The sequence below is a fragment of the Emydura macquarii genome, unplaced genomic scaffold, assembly GCF_026122565.2.
Source record: "Emydura macquarii macquarii isolate MOO-44397 ecotype Brisbane River unplaced genomic scaffold, CSIRO-AGI_Emac_v2 contig_212, whole genome shotgun sequence".
Taxonomy (NCBI): Eukaryota; Metazoa; Chordata; order Testudines; family Chelidae; genus Emydura; species Emydura macquarii.
The window spans coordinates 3,784,631-3,806,868 of NW_027130349.1; the positions used below are offsets into that span (position 1 = coordinate 3,784,631).

Below are 22,238 nucleotides of genomic sequence, written 5' to 3' on the forward strand. Positions count from 1 at the left end.
TTCAGGATCCCTGCTACTCTTTAAGGGCCACATTGCAGCAAGCCTTTCTCCAACTAAGGAAGCTGCTGGATGTGGTAAATCAATGGTGTGCTGTATAACTGGTAGAAGTGTTTGCTAAAGAGAGATTCTGTTTTTCCAAATCATCTCAAAAAAGCTGAGTAGTCATATATATATATTTTTTAATTCTCTCATCTTCTGCTGTCTAGGTAACAAGAGACAACCTTAGGATCTAAGCATTGATCTGCCACGTGGCAGTAAGTTATAGTGGTACCAGCTTGCCAGACTGGCATGTGAAATCTATTATTCAACAGTATTTTTACTGAGATATTTTTAAGAAAAGTTTGAAGACATGAAATGCCAACAAAAATAGATAGATAAATGTGTACCTGTGTGTTGTAGAGAGCACTATAGACAGATTCACTACTTTTTGTGTTCTGTGTATATTGAGAAGAGCTTCTGGAAAAGGTGAAGTCAGTTAGGTTTTTCTATTCTGTTTTTTCTGTATCCAGAAATAGTATCATTCATGTCCTTCTCCGACCTCCAACTTGCTGAGGGCTACTGGCTACCCTCATCTCTGCTACCATTTTTAAAAACTGTAGTTGGCATTCTTCAATTAACAAAAACAGAAACAATTCATTACTCTAAAACCTGCTTGGAAAGCTCTTTCATGGGTAACTGGATGGGTCAGGAGATGGTAATAAAATATAGTATTAGAATAGAATAGAATAATTCTCTTTGTCACCTGTATGATTCTCATCTGCATCAGTAATAAAACTCATTATGGGATAGCTGCTGGTGCCCTCTGAAATGAGTTGGTGCTTTCTCTAGTTCCTATGGGACAAATGAATATCAAGGAGATGTTTTCCCAATGACCCTCAATGCTTTTTTCTGTATGATTACAAGTAATTTCTTAGATTCCACGGCCAGAAGGGGCCATTGTGATCATCTAACCTAACATCCTGCATTACACAGGCCATGTGATTTCCATGAATTAATTCCTGCTTCAAGTCTAATAGCTGTGATAGTCTAATAGTATGAATTAGAGCATATCTTTTATAAATCATCTTGATTAAAAGATTGATGGTGGTGGAGAATCCACCACAATCCTGATAAGTTGTTCCAATGGTTCTTTACCCTCATTGGTAAATTGCACCTTATTTCTAGTTTGAATTTGTCTAGTTTCATCTTCCAGCTATTGGACTTTGTTGTACCTTTGTTTGTTAAATTGAAGGGTCTTCTATTATTAAATTTCTATTCCTCATGTGTTAGGGTACTTATAGACTATGATTAAGTCACCTCTTAACCATTCAATTCCTTGAGACTATTGCTAGAAGGCATGCTTTCCAGTCCTGTAATCGTTCTCCTGGCTCTTCCCTGAATCTTCTCTTATTTTTCAACATGCTTCTTGTGAACACCAGAACTGGACATGGCATTCCAGTAGTGGTTGCACCAGTGCCAAATACAGAGGTAATATAACCTCTATGCTACTCAGTATTCTCTTGTTTATATATCCAAGATCACATTATCCCTTTTGGCTTGTGTGTTGCACTGGGGCCACATGTTCAGCTGATCATTCACCATGACCTCCCAAGTCTTGTTCAGAGTCACTGCTTCTCCAAATAGAATCCCCCAACTTGTAAGTATAGCCTGCATTCTTTGTTCCTACCCTTTGTATTCTTTGTATACCCTTATGCTTGATTGTACTGAAACACACGTTGTGCCCAGTTTACAAGTGATCCAGAGAGCTCTGTTTCAGTGACCTGTCCTCTTCATTATTTACCACTCTCCCAAACTTTGTGTCATCTGCAAACTTTATTAGTGAGGATTTTATACTTTCTTCTTAGAAACCAGTAATCTAGAAGACTAGTTCAAATTATTATTTCAAAATATGTTACATTTATCAACATTAGATTTCATTGGCCATTGTGTTGACCATTCACTCCTCTTTGCTAGATTCTGCCTAAGTTCCTCCCAGTCTTCTCTAGTGTTGTCAAACCCAACTCGTTTTGTCTCATTTGAGGATAGTGCCCTGTTAGTGTTCAGCACCTTTTTTCCAGAGCAATGTTAAATATTAATATCTGATCAACATCTTAAAAGTTTAGTTGTATATAATAAACACCAGAAGTAGTGGATGACGATTGATTATTGAGTTACACTCTTTTTATCTTTTCATTGTTTTCCAGTTTATAGCAGTACTTTACCTTGATCCTATGACTTAATTTCCTTAATAGCTTTTTTTGATAGACTTTGTTAAAGACTTTTTAGAGTCCAAGTAAATTATATCAATTTGTTTTCCTTTATCCACTCTTTTGTTGACATAATCACAGAATTCCAGAAAATTAGGGGTCACAATTTTCCTTTACAGAAGTCATGCTGGTATGCCACATCCTGTCATGTTGATTTATAGGTTTGTTTGTTTGATTGTCATTTCAACCAACTTTTCTGGCTGGAGGGAAGGCTCATTAGTCTGTAATTCCAGGATCTTCCATAGGGCCTTTTTAAAGATAGTTACAGCATTTGCCACCCTCCAGTCCTCTGGTATATTAACTTCAGAACTCTTGAATATGTATCTTGCAAATCAGGTGTCCCTTTTTTGCTCTTTTTACTTAATTTTTTTTTCCTGAAGCACCATTTTTTGACACCTCTCCTGTATATTAGAACATAATTATGGCCACAGTGGGTCAGATCAGTGCTCTGCCTAGCCCAGTGTCCTGTCTTCCAGCAGTGGCCAGTCCCAGGTGCTTCAGCAGAAATGAAAAAAGTGTCGAATGATACATCCCCGGTCTTCCAATCCCACCTTCTGGCAGTCAAAAGTTTAGGGATACCAGGCGCATGGGGTCGTGTCCCTGTCCATCTTGACCGATAGCCATTGATGGACCTATCCTCCAGGAATTTATCTAACTCTCTTTTTGAACCCACTTATACTTTTGGCCTTCACAACCTCTGGCAAGAGTTCCACAGGTTGACGATGCACTGTGTGAAGAATTATTTCTTTATATTTGTTTTAAACTTGCTTCCTATTAATGTCATTGAGTGACCCGGGTCTTGTGTTATATGAAGGGGTAAATTACACTTCCCTATTCACTTTCTCTACACTATTCATAATTTTATAGACCTTTATCATATTCTCCCACAGCACATTGAGCAGATATTTTCAGAGCACTATCCATGAAGACTCCTATCTATTTCTTGAGTCGTAACAGCTAATTTAAACCCATCATTTTGTATGGATAGTTGGGATTATGTTTTCCAATATGCATGACTTTGCATTTATCAACATGTGTGATATCTTTGCCCAGGCACCCAATTTAGTGAGAACCCTTTGTAACTTTTTGCAGCCAGCTTTGAACTTAATTGTCTTGAATAATTTTGTATCATCTGAAGACTTTGCCATCTCACTGTCTACCCCTTTTCCAGATCACTTGTGAATATTTTGAACAGCACAGGTCCCAGTTACAGATCTTTGAGGGATCCCAATACTTACCTTTCTCCATTCTGAAAACTGAGCATGTACTACCCTTTGTTTCCTACTTTTAACCAGTTACTGATCCATGAGAGGACCTTCCCTCTTATCCCATGACTGCTTACTCTAAGAGCCTTTGGTGAGGGACCTTCTCGAAGGCTTTCTGAAAGTCCAGATACACTATATCCACTGGATCACTCTTGTCCGCATACTTGTTTACACCTTCAGAAATTTCTAATGGGTTGACGAAACATGATTTCCCTTTACAGAAGCTGTGTTGACTTTTCCCCATCAAATTCACAATCACCATTTGAGCCTTTTTAAAAAATTGGCATTATATTAGCTATCCTCCAGTCATCTGGTACTGAAGCTGATTTAAGTGGTAGGTTACATGCCACAGTTCTGTAATTTCATATTTGTTTTCTTTCAGAACTCTTGGTTGAATACTATCTTGTCTTGCTGATTTATTACTGTTTTAATTTGTCAGTTTGTTCCAAAACCTCCTTTATTGATACCTCAATCTCAGACAGTTCCTCTGATTTGTCATATAAATTGGTTCAGGTGTGGGAATCTCTCTCACATCCTCTGCAATGAAGACTGATGCAAATAATTCATTTAGCTTCTCTGCAACATCCTTGTCTTTCTGGAATGCTCCTTTGGTACCTTGGTTGTCCAGTGGCTCCACACAGATTGTTTGTCAGGTTTCCTACTTCTGATGTACTTAAAAAAAGTTTTTTTTTATGTTTGTGTCTTTTGCTAGTTGCTCTTTAAATTCTTTTTTGGCCTGACAAATTATATTTTTACATTTGACTTATCATAATTTATGCCTTTTTCTATTTTCTTGGTAGGATTTGACTTCCAAGTTTTAAAGGATGCTTTTTTGTCTCTAACCACTCTTTTACTCTGCTGTTTAGGAATGGTGGTGTTTTTTTGGTCCTTCTATTGTGGTTTTTTTTTTTTTTTTTTTTTTAATTTTGGGTATACATTTAGAATGGGTCTGTTTTATGGTATTTTTTAATAGTTTCCATTCAGCTTGCAGGCATCTCACCCTTGTGACTGTTCCTTTTAATATTTGTTTAACTAGCTTCCTCATTTTTGTGTAGTTCCCCTTTTTGAAGTTAAATGATACTGTGGTGGGTTTCTTTGGTGTTTTCTTCTCACAAGGATATTAAATTTAATTACATTATGGTCACTATTACCAAGCAGTTCAGCTATATTCATCCTTTGGACCAGATCCTGTGCTCCATTTAGGACTAACTCAAGAATTGCCTCTCCCTACATTGGTTCCAGGATTAGCTGTTCCAAGAAGCAGTTATTAATGGTGTCTAGAAACGTTATCTCTGCATCCTAACCTGAAATGACATATACCTAGTCAGTATAGGGATATTTGAAATACCCCATTATTATCGGGGTTTCTGTTTTTGCATCCTTTCTAATCTCCTCGAGTATTTACAATCATCATCACAATCCAGGCTAGGTGGTCAGTAGTAATTTCCTATTGCTATACTTTTACTATTCAGGCACAGAATTTCTATCATAGAAGTTCTATCTATAGTACAGTTTAATTTATGATTTTTACTATATTTGACTCTATGCTTTCTTTCACATATAATGTCACTTCTCCCCAGTGCAACCTGTTTTGTCATTCCTGTATAATTTGTATTCTGGTGTTAACATGATTATTATTGTTCCACCAAGTTTCTGTGTTGCCTATTAAATCATTATCCCCATTTAATACCAAGCACTCAAGTTAATCCATCTTCGTATTTAGACTTCTAGCATTTGTATACAAGAACTTATAAAATTCATCAATAGTTAGTTGTCTGCCTTCATGTGATGTACACTTTTTCATTTAACTGTTTCTTTTCAGTTCTTACCCCAACTTCTAGCCTCTCGTCTTTACTAGGATATAGAGCAATAGTTTCTCAACATATTTTCTATTGTGGGCCACATATGCAGCTCTGTGTGTGCGTGTGTGTGTGTGTATTACCTGTATGGCCCTGAGGCTGTCACATGGGCCACAGCTGTGAGCTGATTGGGCTGTGGGTTGAGAATCACTGATACAGAATATTCCCTTTAATAAATTATCCCCTAAGGGATCTTTCTGAATCGTGTACTCCTCCGCACCTGTCAGTTTTCCACTTAGTTTAAAAACTCCTCCATGACCTTTTTTATATACCACCTAGCACTCTGGTTCCATTTTAGCTTAAGTGGAGCCCATCCTTCCTGCATACTCCCCTCCTTTCCACAAAGTTTCCCCTGTTCCTAATAAATTCCTCCTGACACCTCTTAAATCTCTCCTCCCACCACCATCATCTCATCTACACACGGAGATCCTGCAGTTCTGCCTGTCTAATTGGCCCCGTGTGTGGAAGCATTTCAGAAAATGCTACCATGGAGGTCCTAGAGTTTGGCATCCAGGACCTGTTTCCTATTTTTCCCTATGTCATTGGTACCTACATGTAGCACGACCATTGGCTCCTCTCCAGGACTGCATATAAATCTATCTAGATGTCTCAAGAAATTCGCAGCCTTCGGCAAGCAATTCACCTTGTGGTTCTCCCAATCATTACAAACCCAACTTACCAATATTTCTAGTAATCAAATCCCCTGTTACTGTTACCTGTCTCTTCCTAATAATTGGGATCCCCTTCCCCAGAGGGGTATCCTCAGTGTGAGAGGATACCATGACGTCAACTGGGTGGAGGGTCCCAACTATGGGATTGTTTCTCTGCACTCCAGCTTGATATTCTCCTTTCCCGAGACTTTGATCCTCCTCAGTAGCACACAGGCTCTCAGGCTGGGGTGGGACTGCTCTACTGTGTCACTGAAAGTCTCATCTATATACCTCTCTGCCTCCCTTAGCTCCTCCAGTTCAGCCACTTTGGTCTCAAGGTCCTGTACTTGGTGTCAGAGGACCATGAGTTGCTTGCACTGCATGCACACACATGCCCCCTGCCCACAAGGCAGGTAATTGTACATGCTGCATTTAGTGCAATAAACTGGATCCACCCCCATTCTGCTTCTGGTCTTCTGCCTGCATTATTTTTACTCTTGCAGGGTAAGGTTTTGTTTTGTTTTGTTTTGTTTTGTTTTGTTTGAGGGTGGCGTTGACCCAAATTTAGAGTATGTTTTTAGGTGTATCTGCCTCTCACACACCCTCTTTAAATTCCCTTACAAAACTTTACTGCTCCTGTTCTGACAGTATTTCAGCTCGATTACCTGGAAGGAATAGCTCAGATATGGTATCTACCCAATATCCTTATGGTGAACACTGATGCAAATAAATCATTTAGCTTCTCTGCAGTGTTCTTATGCTTTTTAATTACTCCTTTGACAACTTGGAACTCATAGGACCCAATGATCCTGTTGCAGAGAAGCCTTCTATTCTCCCCCTTACATTCTGTCATCCACAGTGTACGTTCCTTTCTGTTGGCTTTACTGGAGATGGATTTTAAATGTCCAAAGGATACCAATTTGGCTCAGATGACCTCTTGAACAGTTGTATGCAGTGTTGTTGTAGCCATGTTGGTCCCAGGATAGTAAAGAGACAAGGTGGGTGAGAGAGACAAGCTTTTGAGCTTACAGACCGAAGAAGAGTTCTGTGTACGCTCAAAAACATCTCTCTCTCACCAACAGAAGTTGATCCAGTAAAAGATACTACCTCACACATTTTCTCTTGAATTGTGCCGTTTAACCATACTTCTTTCTCCCTGATCTTTCTGCTTCCTCTTTTGTTTAGGAGTAGGCGGATGTTCTGTGACACCATATCCTATGTTATTTATTTTAATGGACCTATTGATGATAATGAGAGAGATGAGGTAGGTGAGGTACTATCTTTTATTGGCCAACTTCTGTTGGTGTAAGGCACAAGCTTACAAGCTTTACAGAGCTTTTCCACCAACAGAAGTTGGTCCAATAAAAGATATTACCTCACCTACCTTGTCTCATATATTGAGACTAACATGGCTACAATAACACTACAAACTATTGATGACAATGTTTATCAAAATATTAAATGATACTATGCTACTTTCTTATTGAAAAGAGGAAAATAGTGGGGTTCAGCTATTTCACCTATTTTAAGAAGATTATTTAATAAAAAAAATACAACAGGGTTTTTAAAAAAAAAAGTTTTATGAGGAAAAAGGACTGATTACAGATATTTGGCCATTTTGGCCTTTTTCGGGACATACATGACTTGCCATTTTTTCCTTTTTTTTCCGGGCAGGGAAGTATAGCTCATAATTCCTTGGTAAGTGACATATTTGAAAAAAGAAGTGAATGGTGAGCAATAAGAAATAGGATGCACTGGTTTCTTTGTTTAAGAGGTAAGAGTGCAGAATAGTTTAAATGGAAGCCAGCTTACACATTTTAAAATCAGCAAATGCAGAAACAGGAACAGAAAGAATTTAAGCAGTTGATATATAATAAATACATTGATGTTTGTGTTGCAGATGGGTGTAATTTTATATACAACTAAGCAAAACTATTAAAATCCCTTTGCTTTTCCTTTTTGTATGCACATACAAAACATGAAATTTAAAGAGCTATAATCCATTAACTGCTAAGATTTACAGTTGTTTCTAGAACACTGAAAGTAGCTTTTACAATAATTGTAAAATGTAAAGTAATGGCAAACAGGTTCACATTCAGTATAATGATTAGATAACTAGGGAAAAAGCAGCAATTATGTGATCCTGGACCACACTGGAGGTGGAAAGCAAGAAAAAGCATGCGGTATGACTACATATTATTAAAAATGTAACACTTTATATTTACTTTGCACTTAAAAGTTTGAATGATCTAGCTAACAGAAATAGACAATCTAATACACATGGTTTGGAATACATTAAAAATGTATACAAGATAAATTGCTATTTTATAGTCTTTCAGCAATGTAGTAAATTTGCACTGCAGGTTTGATTCATAACAAATTTGCATAACATTTACGTGGGGTTTTCATTGTGCTACTTCAATTCTTTCAACCACTTTTCTTATGTGTGCCACCACTCCATTATGTACCTTTGGGGATGCTTTAAAAAAATTGGTGTTGGGGAGATGGGAATTGGAGGCAGGAATAAGACAGAGATGTAAGACAAAGGTCTGTAATCACAGAAATGAAAAACTAGGAAAAATCTAGTGAAAATTGTGTATAACTATTAAGGTTGAATGAGGGGAGGAGAAACCCGTGCACTTTGGACTTCCACATGGGTTGTATTATATATTATTTACTTCACCATTCAATAGGGTGCTGGGCGGGAGGAGGGGAGAAGAAGGCTATGTTGGAGGCAAGAGTGCTTAAATCAGGGGTGCTTATATTCACTGCTGTGTTAAAATGAAAAATACTCATTAATGTGCCTAGATTTGTATGTAGTGTGTTACCTCTGCCCTTTTAGAAATATTTTAGTGGACCAATGAGTATTTACAATATTTATTTTGCCTTTCTAGTGTTGTAACGTGTATTTCTCTGCTATTTCTTTACGTACAAAAACTCAGCTTTGAAATGGAAAGGTGAATCTGATTTGGGATAGGGAAAGAGTAGGAAGCAGAGGAAGATGAGCAGGGGAATGAGCAGGTATAGAGTAGTAAATTGAAAGTCCCCAGATAAAGCGTGTTTTATTTGCCATTTCTTCTATACCACCATTTTGTTGCTGCTGTGGGAATTCAGTAGTTAAAAGTTCATTGATTAAGAATCTATCTGTATCCCAGCTGTGAAATCTCTCTATGGAGAAAAGAGGCATTTCCCACTAGGATTATATTTCTTCTTCGAGTAGGTGCAGATGTGTATTCCACATAGGTGTGGGTGCATCCAGCATGGGGGAGCCAGAGACTTTTGCCTAGCAGTACCCATGGCTGTGGCCCAGCTATTTGAGGCAGTGCTGCCCTGACTGTCCTCAGTTTCTTCTCGCCACCCAGGGCTGGAATCAGAGCTTCGTGTGGTTGTAGTCTCACAACCTCACATTTTGTCTTAGCTTAGTTTATTGTATATAGTTAGTTAATTAGTGTTACTTTTGACCCTTTCCCAGTAAGGCAGAAACCCCACACTGTTGACTCTGGTTCCAGTCTCTGGGTATCTGTTGAGTTTAGGGCCAGCACGGGAGATGCCAGTACTGACTGTGTCTTCGTCGTCAATGTACCAGGCAACCATAGATGGAGGCCCCTGGTCTGACCCTACTTGGCACCAATGCCCTATATGTATCAGTGGCGATGGACTCAGTGGGATGCTCTGTGTTTGCAAAGATCCTGTTCTTTGTTCCATTTGAAGCTGAAGTCACCTGCCAGGTTGACAGTGGTGGCTTCAGATCAACTGCAAGCGCAGGCATCAGTGGTCTCCCTCCCCATAGAGTCAACAGAGTCCTCCCTCCAGGGTGTATCTTCCTGGGAGCAAAAGCCAGTTTTGGCTCAGCCGAGACCTTTGATTTCATTGCCGGACAATGCTGTTCTGTATGGTTTGTCTTCTCCTTTATTCTGGAGGAGTGCCAGGCATACCAGGACCTTTTACACTGCGTTGGCCCATACCTGGGCATCCAGGCGGAGTTCCTGCAAGAGAACGCACACAAACTGGTGCACATTTTACAGCCTGCCGTCCATGGGAGAGTGGCCCTCCCAATCAACCATGAGCTCCTTGAGCCAGTGAGAGCCTGTGGAGTACACCAGCAGTGGTACCACTGGTGGCAAAATGCATGGAAAAGCACTACTTTATATCCATACCAGAATTTGAGGGGTTCTGTTCCTACCCAGCCCTGAATTTTCTAGACTTAACGGTGGGAAACGACTGGACCAGGCAGGGTAGGTTCAGGTCTACCCACTAGGACGGAGACTCCAAGCAGTTGGATCTTCTGGGCAGGAAGATCTATACCTCATCATCCCTACAGATGAGGATAGCAAATCAGAAAGATTTCCTCTCCAACTGTGATTTCTTCAGATGGTCAGCTTTGGCTAAATTCAAGGATCAGTTGCCCAGGCCTCACGTGAGGAGTTCCAGGCATTCATTGTGGAAGGCTGCTTGGTGGCCAAAAGGTCCCTGCACTCTGCCCTTGACGTTGCAGACACCTTGGCCAGGGTCATGGCCTTGGCAGTAACTATGAAGAGGGGTTCCTTGTTTTAAAATTCTGGGATTGCTCTGGATATCCAGCAAGTCATCAAGGACTTGCCCTGTGGCAGCTGAGTTTTGTTCTCGGACAAGACTGATGACACTTTGCACTTCTTCAAGGATTCCAGACCTACCTTGAGATCCTTGGGAGTGTATTTGCCAGCCGTGCAAATAGGCCACTATGAGGTGTAGCAATATCTACCTGAAGCATTCCTTTGCACAATCTTTCCCCTCGAAATAACAGGACTACCCTAGAAAGAAGGATAGATCTCACAAGAGAAAGCAGTTGGGCTTGGGCTTCGGGCAGTCCACACATCTTTCCTCAGCACAAGCCAAGCACTCATTTTGACTCCTTTGTCCAGAACACTGGTCCAGTCATTAGTCTGCCCTCTCCATTTTCCTTTCCCTTTGGGGACAGGCTGTCCCGCTTTCACAATGGTTGGAACTCAATTACCTCCAACAGCTGGGTTCTAGACACTATCAAATTGGGCTGTGTAATCTAGTTCCTCTCTACACCCCCTTCCCACTCCTGATCCCCGTCCCTCCTCAGGGACCCTTCTCACGAGACACTGCTCATTGATCAAGTCAGCTTTCTCTTGAAGTTGGGAGCAGTGGAGGAAGTTCCACAGAAACATAGAGGCCATAGCCTTTACTCCCTGATACTGAAATCCAAGGGCAGGATGAGACCCATTCTCAACCTTTGTGACCTCAATAAATTCATCAAGTGCATGAGATTCTGCATGGGCACTCTATCAGCTGTCCTCCCCGTGTTGTCTCAGAATGACTGGTTTGCATGTGGTGATTCTTCCAAGCCATGGGAAGTTTCTGCATTTTATGGTAGAAGAATGCCAATTTCAGTATACGCTTCTCCCATTCGGCCTCTTTTCTGTCCCCTGAGTCTTCGCCAAATGCATTGAAGTGGTTATGGCATATTTCAGGCAGAAGGGAATCCACATCTTCCTGTACCTCAGAGACTGGTTGCTGAAAGGTGGCTCCAGAGAGGAGGTTCTTGCCCACATGAACACCACGTTGTGTTTGCTCAACCCTGGGACTCATTTTAAATATCACAAATTCACCGTTGGCTCCCATTCAAAAAATCAAGTTTATTGGGGCCCTGTTAGATTCCACAAGGTCAAGGGCATTTCTGTCAACCTCTTCCAGGCAATTCAACACCTCTACCTGAGCCTGCAATATCAACCATCCACAATAGTCCGTATGCATCTGAACATGTTGGGCCACGTCTGCTTGCTTGCAGGTGGTTCAGTTCGCCAAGTTGCACCTTTGCCCTCTTCAGATGTGGCTCAGGATGGTTTACCACCATGCCCTGCATTCTCTGGACAGGTTGGTTCACCTTCCTCCATGAGTCCTAGATTCTTTGCGCTGTTGAGAGTCATCAAGCAATGTGTGCCAAGGAATCTCTTTCGCTCGGCCTTCTCTGACCAAGTCAGTGATTACTGACACTTCCCTTCTGGGTTGGCGGGTGCATCTGGACTCACTGAGGGTGCAGTGCCTGTGGTTGGAACAGGAAGCTTCACTCCAAATCAATGTGCTGGAACTTTGGGCCATCCACAATTCATGTCATGCCTTCTGAGACCACATCAGACACTCAGTGGTTCACATACTCATCGACAATACTGCTATGATGCACTATGTGAACAAACAAGACGGGGCACATTCCAGGTTACTCTGCCTGGAAGCGAGCAACCTGTGGCAATTTTGCATCGAAAAAGACATCACCCTTGTAGTAGTCCATTTGATGAGTGTGCAAAATTGTCTGGTGGAGCATCTCAGCAGCGTTTTCTTCCTGAGCCTCAAGTGATCCCTGAAGGAGAGTGTTCTCCGGGTCGTCTTTGTAACATTGGGCATCCCTGTGATCAACCTGTCTGTAACAGGGAAAAACAGAAAGTGTCAAATTTTCTGCTCCCAAGGGGGCCTCAACCAGGGCTCTCTGTCCGATGTCTTTCATTGCAGCTGACAGTGGACTCTTCTGTATGCCTTTCTGCCTATTACAGTCATTCCTCAGGCCATCCTCAAGCTCAAAGCAGATCAGGCCACACTCATTCTTGTTGCTCCAGTATGGCCAAGACAGTGCTGGTTCTCAGATCTCTTTTCTCTGTCAATTCAATCTCCCATATTTCTTCCCTTCCATCCTGACCTACTCACTCAGAACCAGAGCTGCACTTTCCATCCGTCAATGAGCTCCCTGCACGTTATGGCGCAGCTGCTGCATAGCTAAATGAAGAGGAAGAGCAGTGCTCAGAGGCTGTCCAACAAGTCCTATTCAGCAGTTGGAACTTCTCCAGTAGATGGCCTACTTAGTAAAATGGAAAAGATTCTCCATGTGGTCCTTGGTCCACGGACCCAACCGATAAAGGCTTCCATTCAGGGCATCTTGGAGTACCTGTTACATCTTCAGAAATCAGGCCTTTTGCTCAGTTCACTGAGAGTGCATTTGGCAGCGTTATCAGTGTTCCATCTCCTGATTCAAGGGAATTTGTTTTTTTTCCCAGTGCCACGGTGATGAGATTTCTGAAGGGGCTATACTTATGTCCTCCAGTCCAAGGACCGGTTCCATTATGGGACCAAAACACGATTCTGGAGGCTCTGATGGGCCTGGCGTGTGAGCCCTGACAGCCTGTCCATTGCCCCTCCTGTCTCAGGAAACCACATTCCCAATAGCCATCACTTCGGCAAGAAGGGTGTGTGAGTTGCAGGCCCTCATGGGTGAGCTGCCTTACATTCATTTCTCCAAAGACAAGGTAATGCTGTGACCACACCCCAAGATTTTATCCAAGGTGGTCTCTCAGTTTCCTTTGAATTAGGCAGCATATTTACTTGTGTTTTTCCATAAGCTGCACTCTTCCCGAAGGAACAGCGCCTTCATACTCTGGATGTCGGGCAATGTCTAGTCTAAACTGTTTCATGTTTCAGCTCACCTCTTTGTGTCATATGCGGACTGCAAAAAGGGGCAAGCTGTCTCTGCACAGACCATCTCTAGAGGGATAACCTACTGTATCAAGGCTGCGTATGAGATAGCTTCAACTAAACCTCCTCAGTGTATACGGGCTCACTCCATGAGGTTGCAAACAATGTCGGTAGCATTCCTCAGTTCCTATTTGCAGGGCAGCCATGTGGTCGTCCATACATACATATGTGTACTATTATGCTCTTACTACACTTTTTAGAGCGGACGCTGGCTTCGGAAGGGCAGGCCTGTGATCCCTGTTGCAGTAGACTCAGCCCTGCCTCCGGGTTGGTGTACTGCTCATGAGTCATCTAAGTGGGATACAGGTCTGCATCCACTGCAAGAAGAAAAGGTTACTTACTGTAACTGTGATTCTTTGCCACATGATGCAGACGTGTATTCCAGGACCCTCCCTTTGTCCCCTCAGTATTGGTGAGTGTGCTCAGGGCTTTCAGTGTGAAGGAACTGAGGGAGGGTTGGGGCAGCACTGCCTCATATAGCCAGGAGAGGGGCCACAGCCACAAGGCATGATCCCCTCTGCTAGGCAAAAGTGTCTGGCTCCGGCGTGCTGGGTACACACACACACCTAAGTGTAATACGCATCTGCATCTGATGAGGTTCAAGTTCAGAGTCCTGCATTTAGGATGGAAGAATCTCATGCACTGCTACAGACTGGGGACCAATTGGCTAGGCAGCAGTTCAGCAGAAAAGGACCTGGGGGTTACAGTGCACAAGAAGCTGGATATGATTCAGCAGTGTGCCCTCATTGCCAAGAAGGCTAATGGCATATTGGGCTGCCAGCAGATCGAGGGAAGTGATTATTCCCCTCTATTCGGCACTGGTGAGGCCTCATTTGGAGTATTGTGTCCAGAAATGATGTGGACAAATTGGAAAGAATCCTGTGGAGGGCAACAAAAATGATTAGGGGGCTGGAACACATGATTTATGAGGAGAGGCTAAGGGAACTGGACTTGTTTAGTCTGCAGAAAAGAAGAATGAGGGGGGATTTGATAACAGTCTAACAGGGAGGATTTGATAACATCCAGGGAAGATGGAACTAGTCTGTTCTCAGTGGTAGTAGATGACAGAACTAGGAGCAATGGTCTCAAGTTGCAGTGTGGGAGGTCCAGGTTAGATCTTAGACAAAACTTTTTCACTGGGAGGGTGGCGAAGCACTAGAATGGGTTACATATGGAGATGGTGGAATCTCCATCCTTAGGTTTTTAAGGTATGGCCTGACAAAGCCCTGGCTGGGATGGTTTAGTGGGGGTTAGTCCTGCTTTGAGCAGGGTGTTGGACTAGATGACCTTCTGAGGTCCCTTCCAACCCTAATCTTCTATGATTCTATCTTCTTCTATGATCACATCTCAAAGAACCACTGTTAACAGTAAGTAATCATTTCTTTCCATACACTTCCAAACCTCCACTTATGACCCATTCATCCTCCATCCTCCATCTTTATGCTGTATTCTTTGTTGTTGTAGCATTCATACAGATCAGGCATACGACAAGTGCATTGATCTGTATGCAAAAGATCACAGACAAAAATTTGAATATCATCAGCATTATTTAGAGTAGGTGCAATCAATTATTTTTTGTCAAGGTCCACATTTCTTGGTCAAGGTATAGACAAGGGACTATAGCCAGAGAAAATAATACAAAAATAATAATAATGATCATCATAATAAAGAAATTATATTACTTTATTTAGTAATAAAATAACAACAACAATAATAATAATAAAAATAAATAAAAAGATTTTGTGTTCTGTTCAAAAGTATCTAGAGCGATCTGGATTTGGCCCGTAGTCTGCCTATTGATTACCCCTGATTTAAAGTGTGTTTTAAATGTGCTGTAAATTTATAAAATGCTTATTACTTGCAGTATTTTCATCTTGGATTTTGATAACCCAATGCAAAGCTTAAAATGACTCAGACAGACCACAGAAATACATGTATTGACTGGTAAATATGTAGTGTATTTATGCACTGATCTCATGTAGGAGCATAAGAATATATCTCCGCCTGTTGCAGTGCGGAAAGTCTGTGTGATGTATTCATTGCTTTGTTTACAAATATTTAAATATATTGTCATTTTTGAGAGGGATCCGGGATTTCTAAGAAGCTATGATTCTTAAAAACCTTCTTTTAAGTCTTCTGCTATGCCTAATTTGGCCAATACTGTATCTTCACCTCAAGCTGATCATATCTTCAGGTTGCTCTGATATCATAATGGCAGATGCTCTGTAAAAGCCCTGATGGCTAGATAGATAATCTCAAGTCTTTCAGGTAAGGAAAAAGCAGCACAGTATAACTTCTGCACAAATTAAATGCAGGCACTCTCAGTATCTAAGTGGAAAGGGCTGGTATCCTGATTTGGCATATCCTTTTGTGCCCGTTTGTGTCTTCTGCTGAAGAAGAGAAAAAATATTTTTCTTAGGCCTTGTCTGGCCTTTTCACATCATTTTTCTAGTACTGGAGCTGGTAACAATTGAAGCACCGAGAAGACAGAGCACAGTCATTTTTGCCCCCACATCATATAGGTTGGATGATACAGGATAAAAGATAGCTGTGCCATATCTGTTCCAACACTTCTGCGGTTGTTGACACCAGAGGAGCAGCATGGGTACTAAATAAATGGTGAGAAAAATCCTAATGTAGACACATCCCTAATGTATTGTTGCTGTCTGTTGTGATTTACTTAGGAGTACTGCAAAAAATAGAAAATAGTATTTCAGCGAGAGATAGAGATTCTTGCAGAATAGTCTGTGAATCCAGACAACTCATCAGGCAGTTCACCAAAGTGCTTGCTGTTCCCATTTGAAGTACTGAGAAAAGGAATATTAAGGCCTGTGAGGAAAATTGAGGCTGCTCAGCAGAGCTCAGCACCTTTCAAGTTCAGACTCTACATTTGTATCCTGATCATTGTAATAGTTAAAGTCCGCAGAACAGAATGGAAGAGTTGACACTGGCAAACTCTTGTTTATCTTTGCAAAACATCTTGATGGTTGCAGTCTTCTATTTAAGCCAGAGCTTAGTAGGAAGATCATAGTAGGAAGTACAGGTTTTTGGGCTGGATCCTACAGGTAGATATTTTGGGATTTTGCTGTAAATGCAGCGTTGTGATGGTGATATGATTATTGTCAGGCCTACTCTTAGGGGAGAGAACTCAGCATTGTGGCAAAAGAAATGGTTTTATTCATTTCTGCATATGTGTGTAGAGCAGCGGTTCTCAACCAGTGGTACGCGTACCACCGGTGGTACTTCGAAGAAGGCTGGGTGGTACGCGAGCCGTACCGTGCCGCCGAATCCGCCGCTGAAAGTCCGTCCCCCCCGCCGCCGCCACCGCGGAAAGTTCTCCCTCCCCCCCCCCCTTTTTTTTTCCCGAGTGGTACTTGGGGAAAAAAGTTTGAGAACCGCTGGTGTAGAGAAAGAGCTGGAGCTGAACCTCAACTTCTCTCTCCCACAGGAGTAATCGTACCATAGCAATCTTTCCCCTGAACTAATGTGGTACAGGACAATGCATAGACACTTGAAATGGGGATTGGCTTATTTGGTACATACTCTAAATCTTTACATGGAGGAGCACATTCATTAGGATTAGTGTAACTAAATGAAAACTATAAACTATGGATAATATCTGGAAGAAGATAGTAACACACACCCTTAAACAGGAGCATGCTTTACAATAGTTTACTGTCTGATATCAAGCAAATAACTTTTGTTGTTCTGTTTTGTGGGACTTCTGTTACAGACTTATAAAGACTGAAATGTGTGAGCTCCCTGTCTTTTGCAGTCACAGCTGAAGAGATCCATACTGTAAGTGGGTTGACTTGAAAGAGGAACAGGAGGATAATGGCATATAAGGCTACAGGTCTCATCTGGGGATCTGTGGCCCCTCTGAGGGGCCTGTGAGCAGGTTTCAGGGGGTCTGCCAAAAAAACCTAGAAAGCATACCAAAATAAAAGCCATTTCACCTCACGTTATTTGGACACATTGCTTTAAAAAAAAAAAAAAGCCCAGAAAGCATGTTAATTTTCCTGCATGCTCTGCTGAAATCTATTGGCTTCAGCAAGGCTGGCATTAGGGGGTGGCAAGCAGGGTAATTGCCGAGGGCCCCACTAGTGTGGCCACCTGTCCTGATTTTATAGGGACAGTCCTGATATTCGGGGCTTTTTCTTATATAGGCTCCTATTACCCCCCACTCCTGTCCCAATATTTCACACTTGCTATCTGGTCACCCTACACCCCAGGGCGCCTCGCATGGTGGGGCTCGGGCATATTAATATTTGAACATAATATTCAGTTTTATTTTTGTACCTATGTTATCCTTTTCATTTTTATGTTATATAAGTGTGTTTTTAACTGTGTAACTAGCAATTTAATACATCTTTTAATCTACTGGATACACAAAAAAACAGTTGTTATGGCACAGGCGGGCCGTGGAGCTTTTATAGCATGTTAGGGAGGAGGAGTGGCTCAGAAAGAAAAAGGTTGAGAACCCCTGACTATGGGATGACAGTTCCTATCTAGGTGTTTTATATTCCTCTCATCATTGTAGTAGCCAAGTGCCTGACAGACATTAATGAGTCTATTCTCACAACCGTCCTGTGAGGTAGGGAAGTATTATCATCTCCATTATACAGATGGGGACTGGGGCACAGAGAAATTAAGTGACTTGCCCAGAGACACATGGAAGGTCTGTGGCAGAGCCAGGAATGAACTCAGCTTTTCAGTGCCTTAGCTACAAGACTGTCCTTCCTCACCTGCGGACATTATCGATCAAAACTGGGCAGCATCCAGCATGAAGTACATCTTTAAGCTTCACAGATAAATGAAATGGCTAAAACTGTCTGACTTCTTTCAGAGCAATTTAAGAAATGGAAGGCAGTAGAGAACAGCAATGGTCCAGTGTCTTTCTCCTGTCTAACCGATAGAATAGAAAACAGTGGCACACTGTAATTTCCCTGGCTGGATCTGATCTAAAGAGTCACACTTTTAATAACTAAATGTAAGATAATCTTGTAGCCCAAATGGCATGCTAAATTATACAAAATGTGTGATTTGAACTTAAAATTCCCCTCTGACCTCTCCTCCTTAATATATTCAGCTTTTTTTCTCTCTAATATGATCACATACTTTCTGTACTCACAGGTAAATAGAGAAATAGAGCATGTCTGTGTTTCTGTCTGGAGATGTAGAATATCCTGAAGTACTACCTGTCCCCAACACCTAACAAATCTCCAGTGTCTTAAGACTATTTTTTACAACAAGAATCATTTGATAAGGCTTACTTTTTTATAAAAACTATGCAGACCTAAAGCTGTTTATATTCATATATGTATTGGAGAATGATGATGATGATGGGATTTAGGTAAATGAGACATTTTTAACTGAGATAACTGGTTTGTAAACAGATTTCCTTGACTGTATTGCACTGCTATAGTAGACCAGACATCTCAATTTTATAGGGACAGTCCTGATGTTTCAGGCTTTGTCTTATAGAGGCACCTATGACCCCCCCCACACTCCCCACCCACCACCACTTGGTCCTGATTTTTCACGTTTGTTATCTGGTCACACTAGTGCTCGTGGTCTTATCATTTCTACTCTTAAACTAGTTTTAAACAAAAGTTGGCAATAGTTTTGAATGCGTGTGCTGCAAATGAAATCCTATTGTTGAGAACAAGAGCTAACAAAAGGCATGCTATGTGAAGTAGGACTTGTCATATTTATTGCATCTAATGACTGTGAAGATAAATTGTCCAGGAAAATGTCTAGATAACCTAACAGTTACAACAGGGCATTTTAATGGCTCTCATGGTCTTTTCGCCAGTTTTTCCAATTTTACTTAAAAATACCCAAAAGCATACTGTTCTCACCGAAGCAGGTGTTTTCTTCATCTTTTGCTGCATTCCATCCCATTCTTGGATTTTTGCAGCCTTAAAGTGTGTCCAGTTGTGTCCAGGAGATTGGGAGAATGCCCTAGGAGTGCAGAAAGAATTGCAGAGATATATACCTTATATTTTTTTGGAGTAAATATTGAAAATCCTGTCCAATTGATGCATAATTTTATGAATTGGACCATTACATTGTAAATATAATGTTAATTTGTAGATGTGCTAGTGGAGCATATGGAAATATAGGAATGTGTTAGAAAAAGAGGTATTTGCAGACACTAATGAAGTTAATTGCTCTCATTTGGGTACCTTATTTTCCCAAATCCCCCAAAGAATGGACTTTTCTGTTTCTTTAATTAAAAATAAGTTTGGTATGTTTAATATTATAATCTTTTTTTTCTGGTTTTCTATACATATAAGTCTTATTTATAGAGCCACCCTTAGGACTCCAGTATTAGTAAGCACATTAGTAAGCTGTAAATTGTAAATTATAAAATTAAAACATGCTATTAGCCATACATTGAGATGATATATGCTTTTACAGCTTATCATTATTTCTTTTCCAGTTTCTCTTTTGATTACATAGAGAAAATCTATTTCTTCCATTTATAAAGGAGTGTAAGTTAAAGCACACGGAATAATTATTGTAGTGGAGAATTTAATTTTTAAATAGCAGTAGTGGATTACATGCTAAACTTCCAGTGAAATATCAGCGGCATGCAATGATAGCTATGAGTTATATCCTGTGAATACATCATTTTCCTTAAATTAGGCTTTTATGAGGGGAAGGAAACAAGCTAAAAACTAAATATTCTGCTGTTTACCAAAATGTGCTTTTTAAAATGTAATATTTATATTTTAAGATGGCACCTGGGAATATTTTGGTGACTATTGACTGTGCTATACTGTGATGCAAAGGATTCTGGGACATCTCTGCTGTAATGTCATCACTGACGTATTGCATTTGTATTGATTTTCGATGATGCTTTCTGTACGTAGATGATTGAATTTGAGGCAAATACTTCGAGTTTCAAAGATTTTGGGTAATGTTTCACTGTAGGGTTGGAAATCTCTTTGAATACTGTGTTGCAAAGGGACCAAGACATAGTTTCAGTGCATTTATTAGGCCCCTGCTGTAGAAGCAAGGAACAATATACCATCTTTTTTAAGTTAAGAGATCTTGGAACAGGCTGCTCTAATAAATCCTGGGTTTAAGAAGAGTGGTACGTGCTGCAGTGCTGAAGTTGTTTGTTCATCTGGAATGTATTAGAATCTTGATTAATAAGAACACATCTGCAGTTTTACATAAAAAGCAGAACGAGCAGTTTGGCTGTTGGAAATGGAGGAAGAAATGTGTACAGTGTTGTTACCTAGCTTTCATTTCCATTAATTATAATTATTATTTATTGCTAACAACAAAGCAAATTGGTGTCATGTTTTATCATGAAGGACTGCAAAGCAATTTATATTAAGTAGACTTTATGGGACTTATCTGATCTCACATCAATGACTACGTCTTCACTGACAGCGGCGAATTAGCCGATCGATTTCTCTGGATCGACTGAGCGGTCAGTGAAGACCCGCTCAGTCGATCCAGAAATCGACGTATTAAGACCACCTTCTCAAGTGGTGTAGCGTGGCTTCGTCGGCGCAGTGCAGTGAAGATGGAATGCAGAAGAGAAGCAGAGAAGTCGACGGGAGTTACGCAAGTTTTTTGCGTCGCTTGCGTAACTCCAGTCGACTGCCACTGAATCTCAGAGGTAAGTGTAGACAAGCCCAATGTATATCAGAAGTAAAACCACTGAAGTCAATGGAGCTACACTAGTGTAAAACTGGATTAAGTGAGATCATAATTGGGACCGTGACCCCTATCTTCCAAGGGCAAAACATTCCACAAAGAAATAGGATACCTGTCAAAGACATTAGCTTTCCTAGGAAACAAATCTTAAGATTTGGTGTAGCTGATGAGCCTCTCTTAGATGAGGGTGTAAATATGGTGAACAAATCAGATTAGTAAATAAGACAAAAGCCATGCAAAGTCTAAAAACAAACCAACCAACAACACCTACCTCTGTAATTAAAAAAAAAAAAAAAAAATCAACATGATGCCTGAGTGGAAGCCAATAAAGATTTTTAAAAATGTAGTGTTATAATTGAAATACATAATTTAGCAGAGAAAATAGAACTGTTGTCAACAAAGTTTCAGGCAAATTGGTTCCTATTTAGAAATTTGATTGGGGTGTCAAGTAAACAAAGAATTACTGTATTAATTACAGGAAGTCACAAATACATGGTCAATAAATGAGCAAATTCTGAAAAGCTGCAAATATTAATTGATGATAAAAAATACTCAGATAACATCAGCAATGTATTCAGCAGAAGAGGGCAAGTTAATTTTTGCCAAAAATGATTAGGAATGGGGGGAGAATTTTCAATATCTGGTGCTGAAATCCTGACCAAAGCAGTTTGATCCTTTTGGCATTGAGAATATTTATTCATCCAGTGAATGATGGCTGAAAGACAAAAGAAACTGTAAAAATACATCTGAAAATTTTCTAGAGTCAAATTTGAAAACAAAAATCCACTGACATATTCCAAAATATGGAATGCATTTTAATACAGAGGTTATCTTGCCAACAGCTTCTCTCTCATTCTTGATTCTGTAACATCTCTGTGGCATCTATACTAATAAAAAAAAATTGTATTAGTCCTGCAGTTTAAAAGGGAGATTGTTGGAAGCAGAACATTTTCCATGAGGAATCTTGAGCTGTGGAACTTAATCCCTACTCCCTGGTTCAACCCAGCCTGGATTTGT

The 22,238-nt window shown here is 40.7% G+C and overlaps 1 protein-coding gene across 7 annotated transcripts in view; it reads left to right on the forward strand.

Moving 5' to 3' along the window:
- Positions 1–22,238, forward strand: part of ZNF521 (zinc finger protein 521) — a 258,352-nt gene that overhangs the window by 67,543 nt on the left and 168,571 nt on the right. The gene's annotated exons all lie outside the window — the stretch shown is intronic.